Here is a 21,373-nt window from a genome sequence, read left to right as displayed (position 1 = left end):
TCTATGGAATAGGAGAAAATATTTGCAAATGATGCGACCAACAAGGGTTTAATTTCCAAAATATACAAACAGCTCATACAACTCAATATTGAAATAACAAACAACCCAATCAAAAAATGGGCAAAAGACATACAGAGACATTTCTCCAAAGAAGACACACAGATGGCCAGTAGGCACATGAAAAGATGCTCAACATTACCAATTATTAGAAAAATGCAAATCAAAACTACAATGAGGTACCACCTCATGCCAGTCAGAACAGCCATCATTAAAAAGTCTACAAATAACAAATGCTGGAGAGGGTGTGGAGAAAAGGGAACCCTCCTACTCTGTTGGTGGGAGTGTAAATTGGTGCAGCCACTATGGAAAACATTATGGAGCTTCCTTAAAAAACTAAAAAAGGAGTTACCATATGTCCAGCAATCCCACTCTTGAGCATATATCTAGAAAAAATGAAAACACTAATTCGAAAAGATACATGCACCCCAACGTTCACAGCACCACTATTTACAATAGCCAAGACATGGAAGCAACCTAAGTACCCATCCACAGATGACTGAATTAGGAAGATGTGGTACACGGATACAATGGAATATTACTCAGCCATATGAAAGAATGAAATAATGTCATTTGCAGCAACATGGATGGAACTAGAGATTATCATACTAAGTGAAGTAAGTTAGAAAGAGAAAGACAAATACCATATATCACTTATATGTGGAATCTAAAATATGACACAAATGAACTTATTTATGAAACAGATTCACAGACGTAGAAAACAAACTTACAGTTACCCAAGGGGAAAGGGGGTGGCAGAGGGATAAATTAGGAGTTTGGAATTAACAAATACACACTAGTATATATAAAACAAATAAACAACAAGGTCCTACTGTATAGCACAGGCAACCATATTCAATATCCTGTGATAAACCATAAAGGAAAAGAATATGAAAAAGATTATATATATGTATAACTGAATCACTTTGCTGTACACCAGAAACTAACACAACACTGTAAATCAACTGTACTTCAATTAAAAAAAAATACACAAAATAAAACATGGCATGCCTATGAAAGTCAATTTCAAAAGAATGAAAAAAGTCTTATAAATTTTAAAAATATGGCATGCTTTTATCTATAATTGATAATATATGAACAGGTTTACTCTTTCAGTAAATAAAACTAAAGTGTCATTTAGTATACTGCACAAGCAAAAGAACGCTTAAGTAATAGTTACTTTTGGCCAAAATTGTAATGATTATTGAACTAAAAAGGAATGGTTATCATTTGATGATACCTAAGAAACCTCATGATATTTCCCAGGAAAATTTCCAGTTGACCAAGTGGTCACTGCTTATGTTTGTTTATTTGTACATAGGAAACACACTCATTTTTAACAGTGTAACAGAAAGAGCTATGAAAAATAAAACAGAAGCAGCAGTAGAAGGTAGAGAAAGCCTTCAGACCTCCAGGAAGAAAGGAAAAACTGGCCAGGAGGAGGAATGTAATAAAGTCGGTTTTTTTTACTGCTGTCTTGCCCCCATTTTGATGACCTGGCTAGAAGCCAGTCAGTGCCCCTCCTTGAGCAGCTGACTGAGTCTATACCCCACATTGGTCTTTCAAATGCTGGGCTATACACCTTCCTTAATTGAATCAGGGCCAGGAACTAGACAACTGGGGACAGCTCCTGTACCCCAGAGTCCAAGTATTCTAATTAGCCACTCCACAGGGATCCTGGGAAACCTGGCTAACTCCACTCCACATACATAACCCACCCCTTACAGGTCCAACTTGCTGTTATCCTGTCCTAAAGGGGCAACCCCCTGTATTGCCCTGCCTGACAGCCACCTTCATATCAGAACTGTAAGTAAAAAAGAGTCCTGTCTTTGCTCTATCCAACTGTCAGTGTGTTGTGTCCCACCTTCAAAAGACTCTTTAAATCTTATAAAACAAGGAGTCCTAGATGTTGCCCATTAGAGGTGTCCTGCCATCCAAACACTGCAGAAATGAGCCTGCACCCAGACTACTGTCTTGGAGTGGCCTAGGGTAGCATGACTTCAGAACAAACACAGTGGTGGATACAAGGAAGTGGCAACTGGGCCCACAGCCTACCATGCTCCCTGCAGCAAGTTCTCTTGAAGGAGATCTAAGGTGAACATTGACAAAGGTTACCCAAACCCTACTCCAAGGTCAGAGCTTAGGCTAATGCATGAAATTCCTCTGTGACTGCTATTGGTGCAGGAGTAGATTTGTGGTTTCAACTGGCTATCAGACTGAAAGGCAAGAGTAATAGTCCTTGACTGTGGTGTAGTTTCTCCCTCTCTCCTTCCAGAGAGAAACAAAATACACATATTCCCAATTACCACTAGCAGACAACTGTCAACCATGAACAGAAACAGCATCAGGATGAAATCCATGCTATGTGGTGGCAGAAAGGCCACCAAACTGCCACACTGGGAGCTTGTCTGCCTTTGGACTTCAAATTATGTGTACTCAGAGTTTGGGTACCTTTTTGTCCTCAACATCAGGAGGCAGCCTACAGAGTTTAATTTTTAGTGTTTTGCTAATATAGATGTGTGCTTTCCCCTATATAAAGTCATAGCATCTGAACATTCAAAGCAATCTATTCAGTGAAGGCTCAAGAAAACCCATTATTATAGCATTTTTCCATTCCAACAAATGCACTTTAGCCAACTCTGTTTATTCTTGTACAGATCAAGGAGCCAAACAGGAATGAAATACATTAAGGACAATGTTTCCAAAGAAATCTGATCTAGCAAGCTCTTCTAATCACTCCTGCAAATATTGGCATATTTTGACATTGTAGTTTTAAAAAATGCAAGCACCTGCTACAGTTGATTATCTGCTTTACATTTGAAAAGTGTATTGATCACTTGACTTGAATTAACGATGCAAGTTTCTTAATTGGACAATCAGGATCAGGAAGCTGGATATATGTTCAAGGAGAAGAGTTTCTCTTTTATTGACTTCCTCATAGGCACTACTGAAATTATCATTTAGGGTAATTTTGCTTCTTCTACTGATTGAAATATTATGATTATACAATATTGACTTTCCTTGATAATAAAATGCAATCGAATTATTAAAACTGATTTTAATGGCTTGGAATTTGCTTGTGTAATTTATTGCAGGCATTCTTGTTTATTTTAAGGAACTATTTTTCTTCTAATTATTGAAAATTTTATTTTCTACATAGGGTGGTCTGAACTACTTTGGCTTTATTTTTAAAGTCAAGATAGCTAAACTCTAGAAGACACTGAATTCAAAGCTTTAGGCCTTCCCTAAGAAGGTAATTTCTAAAATTTTCTGAAAAAATGATTGGTTAACTCCAAGGTCTTGATGACTAGGAAAAAAGATATATTCAAGTATCAAGGACAGCAGTTCCCTTAGATTTTCTACTTTGTCTTCTCTTTCCCTTCTTTTCATATTTTGTAATATGTAACACTCCTGATTGTATAGATATTTGCAAAAGCATACATTTAATTTGATATTCTAATTTGAGGTAAGTATTATGTCCCAAATATTATAAATAAAGGTATTGAATCTCAGGTAATTTGATATTTGCTTTAAGTCAAAGAGTTAGTTGATGGCAGACCTGGAGTAAGAATCTACAGCTCTTTCCTCCCTAGATTGATTCATGGTCTGATCCAAGCTCTTTTCATTGGATTACAAATTGATTAGAAAATTATTAATGTGCTGGCCTGTATATGTATAACATATGTAATGTATTTATAGGATACATTTAAAAATAAACATTGTTATTACTATTCCTAGTTGTTTTTTCCAACCCATTTAATGTATATTCATTTGCCCAGACTTCTCATACCCAGCATTTTCTTTCAGATGTGATGTGAAACAAGTAGATAGAAATAAGGTTTTTATATCACTTTGTTTTAAAAGAGCTACCACTATGGAGTCCTAAATGAAAGGTTTTCAGCAAAAGATACATTTTTCTACTTATTTTCCTTTTTTTCCCCAGTACAACCATACCTGAAATATCTGGTAGAGAAAGAATTGAGGATTTGGCATATACTCTGGTATCCTAGGGTCCAGCACATGTTCCCACAGCATAGGGCAGACAGAAAATTAGTTCATCACTTATTTTCCATGTGCTTCCTAGAAAGCAAAAGGAGCTGGGAGAATCCAGTACCATTCTAATTGCTTTTTGTTTACTTGATCATAACTATGCTCATTAAACACGGGTTCGTTGAATCACATAAATCATTTCGTGGGGTTCATGACGGGGATCACTCATCCACTCACCATACTGAGTTCTCTCCAGAAACAAACAGGTAGGTTAAGAATGTTCCTAAAACTCAGAAGCAGCAGATTCTGAATACAACTTCAGTATTTAAAGCCTCTGTAGTCAGTTCTTCTAAGTGGGATGGAAAGTTTGCCTCAAATAAAATATTAGCACAATTTAGCCCCAGATTCAGTAAGAAATTACTCAGATTAGGTATTCTCTCTAGTGACTGTCAATAAATATGTGATTTCCAGGGAAAAGGAAGAAAAGCAACAAGATCACTATTATTCTGTAACCTCCACAAATTAAAGTTGCAAATGTAGACAGACAGCATTCTTCCTCTTTAAAAATCTAAATGCTTAAGAGGAAAAAAAAATAGACTTTCTCATTTAGAAAAAAATCTGAACCATCTTCTGGTTCCTTCCACTAAATGCATCATCCTTATATTATCTGCATCAAAATTTTATGAGTTACTCCTTCTTTAATTCCTTATACACATGCTTCTGTAAGACTTTGGAAGACCCAGATGTTGTATGTCTAAATGGTAATGCAATGACTGAAAGACTACTACCTCAAATAGAAAACCACCTTCTTTATTTTCACATAAAAGCCAAAATAATCTTACCGTTCAAAAATCATGTTATAATATGGTTCATTATATCTATTTGAATGTGTTAGAGATCGAATAATACTTCCATTCCTTTATTTTCTTATTTAACAATTATTATTGAGTACCTCCTCTTTCAGGTATTGCTTGGTATTAATCACTGAATGGTATTAATCACTCCTCCCTTCACGTGATATTCATGAAGACTAGCAAATTCATATGGCAAAAATCTAATAAATTACATACTGACAAAAAGGTGGTGTGCAGGCCATCACCATGTCTTTGCTGGAAAAGCCCCTACATAGACTTAAATCGGAAATGTCTACGTATTGGAGGGTAGGCATAGATAAAAGGAGGTGGTGTAAAGTGACTTTCAGATGCATCAGAAGAAGGACTGCCTAAGTATGGAGCAAGAAGAATTTCACGATTTGAAACCCCCAGATACCTATGCTTTTTTTGACAGAACTTCATGAATAGCAGAATTATCACTTTATATGGCACAGATTTTTTTTCATGTGTGGTGACCTGACTATTCCAGCTGGTGTGAAGGCAGCCATGTGTTCAGCATTCCTCAGACCTGGAAGTCTACTTACCTTGCATGGCTTGCTGACTACTGGCACATTCATTTGCAAGACAGAAGGCAGACCCAAGAAATCTGCCCCCCCTCATGAATGTTATATCTTTTCTGATCCTTGACAAGCCTGTAAGTAGAACTAATTGAGTCTGGAAATTTTTTTTCTACCATCCTCAAAACCAGTCCCAGTCTTCTTGGACCCTGTGCATAAGACATAGAATTAGTCCATCCTCCAATTCTAATATTTTAAGGAGGATGCTTAGCTTATTTCTCCCCTTGACTAACTTTCCTATTTCTTTGCTCTAGTTTCCTTTAATTTCTGGACCTGAGCTATCCTTTTACTCAGTATGCTTCAAATAATTTTTCATATTTTTTATATTAGAAATCATTTATTTCTTTGAAGAAGATTCAAAGAAGTGGAAAGATATTCCATGCTCTTGGATTGGAAGAATTAATATTGTTAAAATGGCCACACTACCCAAAGCAATCTACAGATTTAATTTGATCCCTATCACATGACATTTTTCACAGAACTAGAACAAATAACCCTAAAATTCATACGGAGCCATAAAAGACCCAGCATTGCCAAGGCAATACTGAAGAAAGAACAAAGCAGGAGGCATAACCCTCCCAAACTTCAGACAATACTACGAAGCTACAGTAATCAAAACAGCACGGTATTGGCACAAAAACAGACATATGGATCAAAGGAACAGAACAGAGAGCTCAGAAATAAACCCACACACCTATGGTCAATTAATCTCCAACAAAGGAGGCAAAAATATACAATGGAGAAAAGACAGTCTCTTTAGCAAGTGGTACTGGGCAAGTTGGACAGCAGCATGTAAATTAATGAAGTTAGAACACACCCTCTCACCATACACAAAAATAAACTCAAAATGTCTTAAAGACTTAAATATAGGACATGACACCATAAAACTCCTAGAAGAGAACATAGGTAAAACAATCTCTGATGTAAATCATACCAATATTTTCTTAGGTCCATCTCCCAAGGCAATAGAAATAAAAACAAAAATAAACGGGACCTAATCAAACTTATAAGCTTTTGCACAGCGAAGGAAACCATAAAAAAAACCAAAAAACAACCTACAGAATGGGAGAAAATATTTGCAAATGATGCAACTGACAAGGGCTTAATTTTCAAAATATACAAACAGCTCATACAACTCAATAACAAAAAAAAAAACCTAATCCAAAAGTGCACAGAAGACCTAAATAGACACTTGTCCAAAGAAGAAATACAGATGGCCAACAGACATATGAAAAGATGCTCAACATCACTAATTATTAGAGAACTGCAAATCAAAACTACAATGAGGTACCACCCCACACCAGTCAGAATAGCCATCATTAAAAAGTCTACAAATAACAAATGCTGGAGAGGGTATGGAGAAAAGGGAACCCTCCTACACTGTTGGTGGGAATGTAAGTTGGTGGAACCACTGTGGAATACAGTATGGGAATTCCTCAGAAAACTAAAAATAGAATTACCATATGATCCAGCAATCCCACTTCTGGGCATATACCAAGACAAAGTTATAATTCCAAAAGATACATGCACCTCTATGTTCACAGCAGCACTATTCATAATAGCCAAGACATGGAAACAACCTAAATGTCCATTGACAGATGAATGGATAAAGAAGATGTGGTATATGTATACAATGGAATACTATTCAGCCATAAAAAGAATGAAATAATGCCATCTGCAGCAACATGGATGCAACTAGAGATTATCATACTAAGTGAAGTAAGTCAGAAAGAGAAAGACAAATACCATATGACATCACTTATATGTGGAGTCTAAAATATGATACAAATGAACCTATCTATGAAACAGAAACAGAATCATGGACATAGAGGACAGACTGGTGATTGCCGAGGAGGAGAGGGTTGGAAGAGGGATGGAGTAGAAGGTTGGGTTAGCACATGTAGGCTTTTATATACAGAACGGATAAACAACAAGGTCCTGCTGTATTCAATATTCTACGATAACCATAATGGGAAAGAATATATAAAAAAGAATGTATATATGTGTGTGTGTGTGTATAACTGATCACTTTGCTGTACAGCAGTAATTAACACAACCGTGTAAATCAACTATACTTCAATTTAAAAAAAAAGAAAGAAATCATCTATTTCTAAACCAAGTACTCCTCTATATTGCTTATGAGTCTTGTGCATTATTTGCCTTTCATGTTCTTTAAAGAACTGGGTTCTGTATAAATAAAAATTTATACAAAGACCATTCAAATGGGATGCTTATTATTTCTTGCATAAGAATGAAATATTTAATATTAATAATAATTCTTGGGGTGGGATAGGGAGAGAAAGAGAGAAAATCCCACAAGTGAATGAGCAATGCCATAAGAAAAATATTAAGTGTTTTTCATTGTACTGTCTAGTTTTTTTTTTTGGAAATTTAACAGATCAATTTACTTGCTTAGTCTAGGATATTCAGCCCAGTCTCATATATTTTCATTATTGTGGATTTGTATGTATACAAGAACACAATTTCACAGAATTTTATTAATATCAATCCTTGGTTCATGACACACTCTCAACATATATAAATGCTAAGTTTTAATATAACTGCCACAAGGGAGTATTATTTCTTGTTAATGGTTCAGAAGCAAAATCCACCAATAGATCTCTTTTTCATATTGTATTGTGATCTACCTTCATAATTTTCCTGTATTAAATTCAAAATGATATTAGAATGATTCTTCTCTTTTCAAGCTTTTAGTATAATGAATTTGTTTTGAATTTCAATTCAAAGGGAATCTTCTCTATCCCCACTGAGGCAACCTTACTGATCAGCAGCATTTGGTGCAAATAGTAATCAAGCTTCAAAGTTATGCAAAACATTCCCTGTTTCTCAAGAATTTCACTGAATTATTTAAAACTCAGTGGTGGAAACAAGCACCAGCTGTGGTGTGAAGGGGGTGGGAATTTGTAAATACGCACAAAGGATTGGAATCATCAGTGAATATAGTTCACATAGTCTCACACCCTTCTTCTGGTTGGACTCTGGTAAAATCACACTGAAACCTAACCATGCAGCACACATCATTTTACCCAAAGAGGGTTTTTTTTGTATTCAATTAAAAAGTGTTTTGTCACAGTATCTTGCCATCTGTTTAAAACTTTCAAGCACTATTACATAATGCTAGTTCATTTGTATGGGCTGTGTATTGACACGATGTTAACTGCATGATGCTGAAATGTATAGCAGTGACATAACTCCAAATGGCACCAATGCAAGGATCAATGTCATTCTCTACCCCAAAGATTATCACTTCATGGATAATAGTATATGTTAAATTGGTCAATAAAAATAAAGTTATAATAAAAGGAAAATAGAAGATTAAGGAGCTATTCTACAACTAAGTATTACTTTCAGTTATACTGAAAACATAATAGAAATGACAGAGATTTGCTGTCTTGCCACCTCTCTGGTATACAACAACATGTGCCAAAGTTCCATAAATCAAAAGCCGCAGCTATTGCAATGTTTTTACCTTTGATGCCATCAAAACCCCAGGGTAAAAAGGAGAGGAAGAGGAGTAAGAATGCACATCAACCTGTTTGCTACACTTATATTACTAAATTGCCCTCTGATCTAGGGAACCACTTATCAATTATGCTTCAAACAGGACAATAATAGGCTAACATTCTGATTTTTCTTCCCTTCAGATCATTTCATTCTCTCACCAAAAGTAGATTCATGTATTTCTGTGATTCATGTATTTCTCTTGAGTTAAGAGATGTGTTCAATTTAATTCAATGTATATTTATCAAACGTCCATTATGAATGCTTAGAACTTTGAAACACTCAGAAGAAAAATGGTCTCTGTCCAAAAGGAACTTAAAATGTTATTAGGTAATATCTGTGATTTAACAGTCAAGACACCTGAAGCCATTGACCTTTAAAGAATGCCTATTTTGCTCATGAATTTCATGATAATAAATATTTTAAAAATTAACCTTCCACATAATATATATTAAAACAGATATAAGGGAATATGTGTTTCTTGTTGATGCATTAGGAGATTGATTCCCCTGTGAATAGGTATAAATCTGTCCAAAAAAGTGATGAATCTTTTCAGACGTCTTTGTACACTGGGGTCCATGAGGGGGAAAATAGTCAAGGTTAAGATATTACTCAATTAATTTGAAGACAACTGTTTTTCCTGGCCTGAGCATGACTTGCCAAAATAACTTCCTGCTTTGTGCCTTCTCTCCCTCAATGGAGGAGACAAGAAAAATCAAAAGTTGAGAGGAAGAGTGAGAAAGGAAATCATTATTGGAAAGAGAGGAGGCACCTTGGACATCTTAAATGGAAAAAAAAAAAAAAAGGCAGGAAGATCTGGTAGCAAAGAGACCTTGGGACAGATCATAAGAATTGGTAGATATGAGCTCAATGGTAACTTAATTATCCCAATCCCAGAGACCATCAGTTAAATAGAGAAACTCGGTATACATTTTTTTTCTCTCTCATGCAACAAAAGGAAATGCCTCTATTAAATGTTGTTCTGCAGAGCATGTGTTTAGTCATACTCTGAGTAATTTTGCTTGAAATAATATGGCTTTATTTAAAACACAAGCAGGAAACAAGAAGTGTTTATGTCTCAGATGAGGACTGTCATGAACATTTTGCACAATTGCACTGAACAACGTGTCTTCTCTAAGTATATGTGACATTCTAAACTGCCTGTGGGAAAGCATAAAACCAAAGAGAAATTAAAGTAATTCCTAAACTAGAGGGAAAGCCTAAGCCTTCACTCATTTTATTTTAGTATTCTGAATAAAACTGCTTTGCTGTATTGACAAATACAAAGTTATCTAAAGCAAGAGGGATCTGAGGTGGGGTTTTTTTTTTGCCATTATACATTTAATGTGGGTTCTTTCCAACTTTTTAAAAATAAAGCATAGACTTACTGTGAGCAAAGTTGTAAAAAAATAATTATATTGATAGGAGTATGTTAAAATTTGCTGATTCCTTTTATATGCATAATGTAGTTTAATCATTATAATCACCTTGTAGGTTGGTGTCAAAGTCTTATTTTTACTGATGAGAACAGAAGAGATTAAATGATTTGCCCATTTCTGTAATTAGAGAGTAGCAAATTCCGGACACAATTCAGGCCTCCTGATTCTATGTTCAGTATTGCTTTTCCACCACAAATATATACCATGTTCTCTTTTTTTCTTCTTTTCTCCACCCCCTTTAAAGCAAGCAGTACTTCCGTTAACTCTGTTTTTCTCCCCAATCTTTGCAGGCTTTGCCCTCTTGTGCAGGATAAAGTCATCTAAGTAGCAGACTGTTGGAACATTCTGACACTTATCCGATTCAAATACAACACTACTAAAGGAAACTTACACCTTTATGGAGTCCTTAATACATTTTCTGTTAAGTATCTAAGAATGCCATAAAATGCCTGGCAAGAAGCTATCTGGCTACACAAATTAAATTTTCCCTAAGAAAACAGGCACCAGTGAGAGACAGCAATCTTAAATTCTAAAGGTCACAGGCTTGTTTAGACATATCTATGCAAAACTCTAAACCTTTCCTTAGTTTGTTCCTTCTTTTTTTTCTCCCTAAGTTCCCACCCAGTCCTTCCAGATCTGATTTTTCCACCTTCCTTGTAATTTTAAAATTTTTACTGGAGTATAGTTGCTTTACAATGTTGTGTTAGTTTCTACTGTATGGCAAAGTGAATCAGCTATATGTATACATATATCCCCTCTTTTTTGGATTTCCTTCCCATTTAGGTCACCACAGAGCACTGAGTAGAGTTCCCTGTGCTATACAGTAGTTTCTCATTAGTTATCCCTTATAATTTTGATCCTTGTTTTTCCCCAGATATCTGTTTTGCTCTGTTTTTAATGTTTCTAAAATATACTGTAACTTCACATACTAATATATTGTAGTACTCTTTATTTGTTTCCTGTTACACTCTTTCCTCTAATCGTTGATTCAGCAAATATTTACTATGTAGCAGAAGCTGTGCCACGCACTGGAAACAAAAAAATAAGACATCTTTTGAAGATTTTTTCCCAAGTTACCTTTCTCTAATTTGAAGAGAAATATAAATACAAGTTGTGATATAACTTGTCGATAGAGAGTGCAAAATCAGCTTCAGAAACACAGTAAAGGTAGGAACTTGGTAAGAGAGTGAATATGGTTGGGGTGTTGGGAGGTTTAGTATTTGAACTGAACTTAAAGGTAGAATCAGAGATTACAAGCACTGACATTCCAGAGAGAAGTCTCCCAATATGTAAAGTCACAGAATATAAAATAGTATTATGATTTTTGAAGGATGGTTGGATTATAGATACATTTTTGGAACTGGTAGGTAAAAGCCAGATTGCAAAGAACCCTTTATGGCACATGAAGAAGCAGATCATTTATCTACGGGTAGCAGGGAACTAACTCAAAGATTTTTTTTTTTTTTTCTTTGCAGTATGTGGGCCTCTCACTGTTGTGGCCTCTCCCGTTGCGGAGCACAGGCTCCGGACGCACAGGCTCAGCAGCCGTGGCTCACGGGCCCAGCCGCTCCACGTATTAGGGGATCTTCCCGGACCGGGGCACGAACCTGCATCGGCAGGCGGACTCTCAACCACTGCGCCACCAGGAAAGCCCTAACTCAAAGAATTTTAAAAGAGGAATAATTTAATCAGGTATATGCATTTAAAAAGGTATGTTGGTGACAGTGCAGAGAATGAATTGGAGGGGGGAAAGATAGAAAAGTGTTAGGAAATAGTTACACACATCCAATTACGTCACGATGAGAATCGTAACTATGGCAGAAGCGAAACATAAGCGGTAGATCAAAGTGACTGAAAAAAAAAAAGAACAGAAGTGTGTGCAATATGCATAAAGAACACAGAAGATAGGTTTGCTGATTCTGGCTGGGGAAAGGATGGGTTCAAAGGCGAATCACAGACTCTATGAAATTTATAATTCAGTGGAATTATCAAAGAGAATGATTGCCACTCTGAATGACATTACAGAGGTTCAGAAGAAATATGATGAAGCTGTTCTGAAGTGGGAGATGTCACATGTCATCTAGGATAATGGATTGATGGAGAAGGTGAAGCTTACAGGTAGTAAAACAACTGTAAGGCAGAAATTCTTGGTTTCTGGAGAAAAAGGTCTCAATGGAGAAAGAATGTAGTTTCTTGTGAAATTCTCAGACCCTAAGGGAATATGACATCTCATCACTTTCTTTAAGGCACCCTATGGCCACAACATATTTGAAAATGCATTAGAGCTCAGGGGTACCATCAGTTAAACTTCCAAGAGGATCGCTCAGAGTTCTCTCCTGAAAGGAGATGCAAGTTTGTGCCTTCCTTCTGAGCCACAGAACATAAATTATTCATTTAAGAACAAGACTGAACATAGAGATTAGAAAGATCCTTGAGCAGATGATTTAATTCAGGAATCTTACCCCCCAAAAAAGTAGTCTCTCAAGGCTCACTAACAGAAAAATCTGTAGAATACCTTAAAGCATTTCAGGAGGTAGCTGCCAGCCAGTGTAGGAGCTAAAAATGAGATTGCTGGGATAATCATGTCAAGAAGTGGGCTCCTGCAGAGAACCCACTGAGGTAAAAGCAAAACAGATGTGTTTGACAGGTTGGAAAATGGCAGCAAAAGAATGAAACACTGAATTTGTAAATTTATAAAATTCAGCTTGCCTAAGGGTTTTTCCTCAGGGACTTCTGAGTAAAGTAAAAGAACTTGTTAGGAAGAAAAATGTCATTGTATTTTTAAGGGCTTAGGGAAAAATAATTAAATAGACGAAACTAGTTTAAAATCAGACTTTAGGTATTAGAAGTCTTCCCGGCATCATTTAGTCTACCAATATGGAGGATGGATATGTTACTAGAGTTTTTATGACCAAAGGAAAAAATCTAATGGGACAGGGGAGAAAGTTGATATGTATTAAATAGCTACTATGGCTTTGTGAGATGTTTTACATATGTTTTCTCATTTAACCTTTGTAGAAGTCTTATGAAATAGGAATTATTCTCCCTATTACAAAGGGAAGGTGACTGAAGCTGAGAAAGGTTAAGCAAATGTATTTATTTATATAGCTATCTTGTTCCAGAAAAGATTTCAAGGGTATAAGAATGATTGAAGATGCCTACAATATGACAAAAATAATAATAATAATGTTAAAGAAAGGAGACAAATGCTAAAAAGAAAGCAAAGTAATGTAGAGCAAGGAGTACATAAAACTACATTCATCATCTAAAAATGGATTGAATGACTAAACCATAGTTGGACACATTCCTGTGATACTTAATGATGAAATGTGATACTTCCTCTTTTTGCGGCTCTAATGATCTCAAGAAAATTATTTCTCAAAGTTTCGGGAAGGTTTCATTAACCGTAGTAATTCCTCCAATCCTTTGCTCATGAAGTTCTTGTGGAGGGTCCTGGATTCAGTAGGAAAGTGAAAGAAGTACTTTAGGACTGGCTAGTATTTACTGGTGCACATGAAGCAAGCTGCCTTCTTGACCAAGTTTTAGCAAGATTCTTGAGAAGTCTGTGATTGATTCTTTGGTGGATGGGAAATTATATTTGGTTTTAGGGCAATAAAAACTCTGTCTGGAATACACAGAAAGATTAAGGAAAAATCTGTATTACTAATTTTAGGAGGCATTTGTGTCTGATCTATCTATGGAGAATAAATGGTGGACTACGATTTAAGGGAATACTAAATAAATTGTAAGACCGGTTTAGAGAGATAGAATGATATATATAAGTGAGAGAAACATTCTTTCTTGCTTATTATCAGGAATTGTATGTCAAAGTCAAGAACTCAATATATCAAGTCTGGGATTATGAAAGAAAGACTTTAGAATGACTATGTGTGTAGTACTCAATGAGGAATGCCTACAAGGGACAAAGTTGAGGGCATAAACAGGTTAAAAAAACCCGAAGAAAGGAATTAGAAACTGGTGGGTCTGTAATGAATGGATGGATGTGCCCCTGGTTGGCTGCCTCCACCAAGAATTAGACAATAATTGCCAAGAGGGATTTCATACCAAGGGTAAAATAGCGAAAAAACTCTTCAGTCTATCATTTAAAATGTCTGGAATATATTTAGAATTTACTAAACTTACAAAGAAATGCAATTAAATTGGAGTTTTATAACAATAATGAAATCTTCAAATATTTGGAAACAAGCAGCATAATTCTAAATAATCCAAGGGACAAAAAAAGAAACCACAAGGGAAATTAGGAAATACTTTGAACTGAATGATAATATAGACACAACATATCAAAAATGATGGAGGGCTTCCCTGGTGGCGCAGTGGTTGGGAATCTGCCTGCCAATGCAGCGGACACGGGTTCGTGCCCCGGTCTGGGAAGATCCCACATGTCGCGGAGCGGCTAGGCCTGTGAGCCATGGCCACTGAGCCTGTGCATCCGGAGCCTGTGCTCCACAACGGGAGAGACCACAACAGTGAGAGGCCTGTGTACCGCAAAAAAAAAAAAAAAAAAAAAAAGATGGAAGTCCACTAAAGCAGGAAAAAATTACAACTTAAAATTCTATATTTGGAAACAAAACATTTTAAAATCAATGACCTAAGCTTCCATACTGAAAGGCTAGAAAAAAAGAGCAAACTAAACTCAAAATATCAGTAAGTATAAGGTAAAAAACAAAGGTAATAGAGAAAAGCAATGAAATTGGAAACAAGACAAGAGAAAATCAACAAATCAAATATTGGTTCTTTGAAGATATTAAATTGATAAATCTCTAGATAGGTTAATCAAAAAAGAGAAATAGATACATAAACTGTCCCAATCAAAAATAATAGAAGTGACATCATTACAATATTAAAGACATTAAAGGATAAGGAAATATTATGAAAAATTTTATGCCAATAAATTCAACAATGTAGATGAAATGGGCAAATTCCATGAGAAAGCAATTTATCGTAACTAATTAAAAGTCTTTGTTGAAAGAAACCTCTAGCACCAGATGGCTTCACTAATATATTCTATCAAACATTTAAGGAACAAATACTAATCTTACACAAACTTCCAACATAAACTCTTTTTGAAATCTAAGAGGCAGTAATAGTTACCAACTTGTTTTATGAGGCAAACAAAATCTGACAAACATTGAAAGAAAATCAGTTAATGGTAATACCAATTAGGAACATAAAGGCAAAACTCCTTGGGAAAATACCAGCAAAAGGAATCCAACAATTCATTAGAAAGATAATACTCCCAAATCAAGTAAAGTTCATTACAAGAAAGCAAAATTATTCAATTTTAAAAATCGATCAATGTAACTGACCACATTAAAAGCTAAAGGAGGGTCTTCCCTGGTGGCACAGTGGTTGGGAATCTGCCTGCCAATGCAGGGGACTGGGTTCAAGCCCTGGTCCGGGAGGTTCCCACATGCTGCGGAGCAACGAAGCCCGGGCGCCACAACTACTGAGACTGCACTCTAGAGCCCACAAGCCACAACTACTGAAGCCCGCCTGACTACAGCCCATGCGCTGCAACTGGAGAGTCCACCGCAGTGAGAAGCCTGTGCATGTCAGTGAACAGTGGCCCCCGCTCAACTGCAACTAGAGAGAGCACGCACGCAGCAGAGAAGACCCAACGCAGCCAAAAAATAATAAATACATTAAAAAAAAAAACTAAAGGAGAAAAATTTTATGATAATCTTAGTAGTAAACACTATGTGAAAGAAGTCATTTTCTAAATTGGGAAATTATGCACTGAAAGGGTGTAAAAGGAAGATAATCCTGCTGTAATTCAGCAACTGATTGGAACCTAAGAGATGATGGTAAATTATGGGGGGAGGGAGAATAGGGAGGGGCAGAGTGAGAAGTGTTTTGTGATCCAATTGGAATGTAGCAAGAAAGTCTAGTAATGACAGAGATGGCAATTAATACAATAAACCTCAATTGCTGCAAGGGTTCCAAAAACTTAAAGTGTTAAAGGCAAGTATGCTTGATGATAACAGAAAGCTAAAATCTGGACTTATTTCATCAAAAGAAAGAAAACTTTAACACTTTGTTATTTCAAAAACAAAAATGTAAAGGAGCAAATCAAAATAGGGACTTTTTTTCTTCTAATGTCTTATTCAGATTACTTAATTTTAAATAATATTAGATCTGTCTAGATGTTATCATTGAACATAAAATGAGAAAACTCTTCCTCAACATTGGCATACAGGAGATGCCCAATAAATGTGAGAATGGATGAATGAATTAATGAGGCTTATTAGAATGTTTTTGTGGTAAGCTTTATAATGCTGCAATTTTAGAACTTTGAAGAATAAACAAAATATATTGAACAGCTTCATATCCTTGGAAAAAGATATGTTAAAGTGTTCTTATGTATAAATGTATATGTATAAATAAATGTATATATGTTTTCTTTTCCATGCCTATTGACCTTGAATTTAAATTTAGTATTTCTATTTATTATTTATTAATAATTAATTAATTATTAATATTATTATTTATGAATGAAAATAAATGAAGCACAGTGGTTAAAACTCTGTGCTTCCAATGCAGGGGGTATGGGTTCGTCCCTGGTCGGGGAACTAAGATCCCACATGCCGTGTAGTGTGGCCAAAAAAAAAATGTTTATGATAAACCTATATGCTTCTTTTTACCATTTTAATGAATTACTTTATTGCATTTTTATGTAAAATGCAGAAGTAATATAAAGTTGCATCAAAATTTTTTATTTTACCATTTAAGGCTGTAGTTCAGAAGGGAATCTGTGAGTTGATGTTCACTCCACTCCAATGTAAGCTCCACCCTCCCACACACAGACACCTATGCAGTAAATGTAACTTCTATGAAGACGGGAATTTTTCTTTTTTGATCTAGTTTCCCTAGTGTCCAGAACAGTTTTTGAAACACAGTGGTAGATAATAAATTGATATGTTAATAAACTTAATGTATTAAAGAATGAAAAGTAAGTATAGACTGTATATGTGCCATCAGAATTCCAACCATCTAATAGTGTGTAAACTTTGTTTTCTGTTGGGAACAGAAAACACTGCTTTCAGTGTTGACCACGGTCAGCCTAAATGATGAGTCAGAAAAGGAATTCAGAGAATCCCTAGTAGAGATGTACTTTTAATCATTCTATTTGTTTAAAAGTACAGGAAAAAGTAAGTGGTCAAATAACATAAACTTGGGTTATTAAATAGTTGTGGAGGAAGGAAGATACTTGAAAGTCAAGACAATAAAGGTAAAAGAGAAATTTATTAGTCTCCAGGTGTAAGGCAATTCTAGTTTATTGCTATACCTTTCATGTTTGGGCCTTCCTGGTTTCTCATTAAAGAGTTTCTATGGAGAGGTAGGGTCATTATACTTTTCTGTATATATAGAAATACTGTAACATTCTATCAACATTAGGCATGTCCAAAAGAGCTTGCCAATAGATCCACTTTATCAGTGCTCTCCAAAAGAAATTTTTGAAAGATAGAAATGTTCTACATTGTCCAATATGTTAGCATGTGGCTGGCTATTGAGCACTTCAATTGTAGCTAGTATAACTAAGGAAACCAAACTCTTGATTTCATTTTAATTCATTTAAATTTAAATAGTCACATGTGGCTAAAGGTTACCAAATTGGACAGAGGAGCCTTAGATGATCAAAATAATGCAAATCTATTTTATTTTCACAACAGTACAATACAATATTATCATAAGGGAGTGTCTGAAACATTTCTTCCAACCAGCATATCAATGTGAGTTTAGCCTCTGGAATGACTATAGACCTCAAAATGAAATAAGTATAACAAGAAAACGGGAATGTGGCACCAGTTGTGAACACTGATTAAACTGACAGAGGTGGATGGTGGATATAATGCCTGGATGACACAAAAAGGGAATCATTATTTTCATAATTAAACATACTGTGTCTATACATAATTATGGTTATACAGTGTATCAAAATGATTCTCTCACAAAAAATAAAATATGATTTTTTGATCAAACATTCATACTAATTTTAGTAATTCCTTTACTAAAGCTTTTTAAAGATTTTTATTGGAAAACTAATTGTATTTCTGGAAGTCTAACGATCTTTTGCTTCTAAATATAATTTTGAGTTTGATTATTAAATGTTATGTATGATTTTTTTTGTTCTTTTAGATTTTCAAAATTCAATTTTGAGTTCATTACTCTGATTTTGATGACCACATCTTAAGTTAAAGGACCCCTCCTAGTTTAAAAGATAATGAGAAATATTATAAAAGCTGTATCAATGTTTTAAATGTGAAATATGTGTTTCTATTGTAGTCTAGATAATTGGTCTTAGATTAAGAAACAAGTAATTTATTTTTCATACATGTGTGTCTTGTTTTTTCCCTTATTTAAATCATTTTAGCACAGACTTTGGAATAACATCACACAATTGTACTATCTCCTCTCCTTCGTTATTTACATGCATATCCATTGTTACAAATTATTTATTATAGAAAGTTCTATAATAGAATATCTGGACCATATGCTAAAATATTCCAAGAAAGTGAATGTATATTTACAATGCATGTTCACTTTGAAAACCTAAGATTGTGAAATGGATACTTAAAATCCAATTGGTGCTACCTTATATTTACCTGAAAAGTCTTTCTTATGAGTAAAGTGGCAGACAAAAATCTTTGACCTCAATGAAGATGAAACCACCTCTGTGGTGACACTGCAGATTCCCCACATTATTTTTAAATATTTTAACATTCAACTGTTGTGGCTGACAGTTATCAATTTGATTGTAAATCAGTTATATTTTTTAAAGCATGATTTATTTTTTTGGTATAATACAGACAACTGTGAATTAATGCCAATAAAATCTTCCGAACTCATTGTATTGCTAACTCCCCCAAATGGGAAAAATAATGTCTCCTTATAAATTCTGAAATCTTAGGAGTGGGATAGAATTCACTGGAAGAATACCTGAGCATTCCTTAAAGGCATAATATATAGACTGTTTGCCATTTTCATATGCTACACTTCTTACCTCTTCAATCCACTTCACTCAGAGAGATTAGTTTCAGGATGGACAGACTCAGGAGAGAATAATTCCATCCTGTCTCAATTCAACCTATTAGTTATGACAAGAATTGTTCTTTATATCAATAGTTGACATATTCCAGTGTTCCCCTTACCCAAACCAGAAAGCTCTATCTAAGAAACAAGTTGGGAGGAAAGAGAGATCAGGGAACCACATTTTGAAAACTGTTTTTAGATCACTATCTTTGGTATTTCTAAGAAAAAAATCATGTTGCTGTGGTTTCAAAAGCTCTTTTAAACAAATACATTTCAGAAGTCATCACTGGAACACAATGTTACACAACAATGTTTTCTTCTTCTTTTTTTTTTTTCCCCCTTTCCCTAGTTAATTTTTACTTTCTTCCCTGGCAGGAAAGCAATTTGTAACAGCTGTATGATTTATGCAATAATTGATGCAAAACTATATTGAATTGACCATTCACCATATCTTTTGCCAATTAATATCAGTAAAGGCAGCATGACTTGATTTCTCAAACATGCAAGTGAGGCCACTTTCAATGTGCTGGAACGACAAATGAGACCACAGACTGATGTTTCTACATTGCCTGTTCAGGTCCGAAAGCAGGCAAATGTTGCTTTTCCTCTTTAATCACTAGAGCAATGCAATTTTATGGATCTGTTGACTATGTAGAGATACAAATGTTTTGCCTCAGTCTTATCAGGATTGGAAGTTCCTTTCAGATTAGAGGGCAGGTTGAAGTGCATTGCTAATACAACTTACATTTAAAATGGGACTTCTTGGTAAAGGGCAGGAAGCAGGTATACTTTTGTGATGGCTCCTCGTGGCACAACACAACTGATGGTCAATGCTTCCTTGATTCTGAAGTTGTATATTCTTCTCCTCTTAGCATTAACAATTGGACTAGTTTCACCCACAACTATAAACTCTCAAATACTTTTGAAAAGCTCTTTATGCTAAATTCACTTTCCCCAGTTAACAAACAAAAAATCTGAAAAAAAAAAAAAAACACCTGCCAGACTTTAAGAATAATTTATTTTTCAAAAGTCAAATGTAAAAGAATGTACTCATGTTTCATCACCGGCTCTGGGAAGTCCTCACAGGCACGCTTTCCATTAAAAAGCAATCATTGTCCCTGTACCCTGCATGTAAATTTATGGTGAAATCCACAGTCCACAGGGCTTTCAGGGACAGTCTTGCCATAGCCAGGTAAACTTCAAGGTACTTGTGAACCTAGAGGAATTGTCACTACCATTTTCATCAGCACCATCACTACTACCACCACTCCAGCAATTCCAGAAGTTACTACACATATCAATTAGCTCAAATGAGGCTTCATGATTTGAGAAAAACAAAAGATACTACTACTTACTGGTGTGTTCCCTTCACTCTATTGTGGAGAACTCAGTACTGGCTGTATTTTTTTCTAATAGAGGATTTTTTAAAGCTTTAAAGTACAATGTTTTATAATGATTAACTATTAAAAAGGATTTTAATCACTCTTCCTTTGTAAGCAATAAATACTCTAGAATAGCGATTAGATGGTTCTGTAGCTCTAAAACTTTAAATAAATTCCTTGGAGAGATTCAGAATTGATAATGGGAAGAGAAAGAAAAAAGACAACAATAAATAACAAAAATAGAAGTGGAAAAAAAGGAAAGTTTTTATTACCAATTGCTTCAGATTCCTTACTTTTAAGCCTTAAGTATAGTCTGCGAACTCTACAGACATTTTGCAAGTGTCAGTGTTCAAAATAAATAAAATTTAAAATAAAACACTCCTTAAATATGAAGAGGATTACATAATTATCTTAATGCAGCAGAGAAACAATACTTAGGAGTATAGTCTAGTCTTGAATCACAAACAATACCAACTGTTATG

Source organism: Phocoena phocoena, chromosome 4 (genome assembly GCF_963924675.1).
Source record: "Phocoena phocoena chromosome 4, mPhoPho1.1, whole genome shotgun sequence".
NCBI classification, from domain to species: domain Eukaryota; kingdom Metazoa; phylum Chordata; class Mammalia; order Artiodactyla; family Phocoenidae; genus Phocoena; species Phocoena phocoena.
The sequence above is the reverse complement of the archived record's forward strand: the minus strand, read 5'-3'. Positions refer to the sequence as shown.